Consider the following 907-nt stretch of genomic DNA (forward strand, 5'->3'; position numbering starts at 1 on the left):
TTTTTTATTTTTTTGCAATCAACTTTTTTTCAATTTTTTTTTATTTCTTTCACCTATTCACGAACATGATCCTAGACTCATGGATGAAAAATGTGCATCACTTCAAATAAATGGTGGTGATTGTCCTTTTGATCTTTGAAGAGATTTTTTCCTTACATCATCGGCATAATCTTTAGTTGCCACTGCCTTACATGTAAAGACATCATACTAGTTTTGGCCTCTTTACATTCACATAATTTGTGCCCCAACATATGATTATCATAAAAATGCATTTTGACAAAAAAGATTTATAACACAAGAAAGTAGTGAATGAAGGTTCAGACAATGATATTTAATGAGAAAATATATGGTACAAAAAATGATTCATAGAAAGAAAAGAAGATAAGGTGATCTAATGTGGGTAAATGACCCAATTTGTTAGTAGTTTTTCATAAAAGTAGTGTGCTAATAAATCATTCCACAATTTCAATAGCGTTATTGACCCACTTTGGAGGATATGATTTGCCTCAATTTATCTTCACAACCTTTCAGAATATATTGACTCGACTTCGATCCGTGTAAGCCATATTATTTGCACATTTTCCTTTATAACTTCTTCATTCTATTTATTTATTTTTTGCCCTAATTTTTAACCAGGTAGCCCTTCTGGGTTTTTGACCTAAAAGGTCTTCCTTCATTTTCACCTAGGTTGCCCCTTCTTTTTTTTTGACCTAGCAAGTCTTTATTCGACTTTATATCCTCACTTTTCCCAGGTTGTCCTTTTGGATTTTCTGCCTCGTTGGTATTTACTTATTTTTGTACCCTAATTTTTGCCTAGGTCGCCCTTTCAGGTTTTCAACCTAGCGGGTATTTATTATTATTTTTACTTTTTGAAGCATCAATGTGTGAAAGTAGTGATAAGTCTTCT

This window comes from Cicer arietinum, chromosome 7, assembly GCF_000331145.2.
Source record: "Cicer arietinum cultivar CDC Frontier isolate Library 1 chromosome 7, Cicar.CDCFrontier_v2.0, whole genome shotgun sequence".
In the NCBI taxonomy this organism is placed as follows: domain Eukaryota; kingdom Viridiplantae; phylum Streptophyta; class Magnoliopsida; order Fabales; family Fabaceae; genus Cicer; species Cicer arietinum.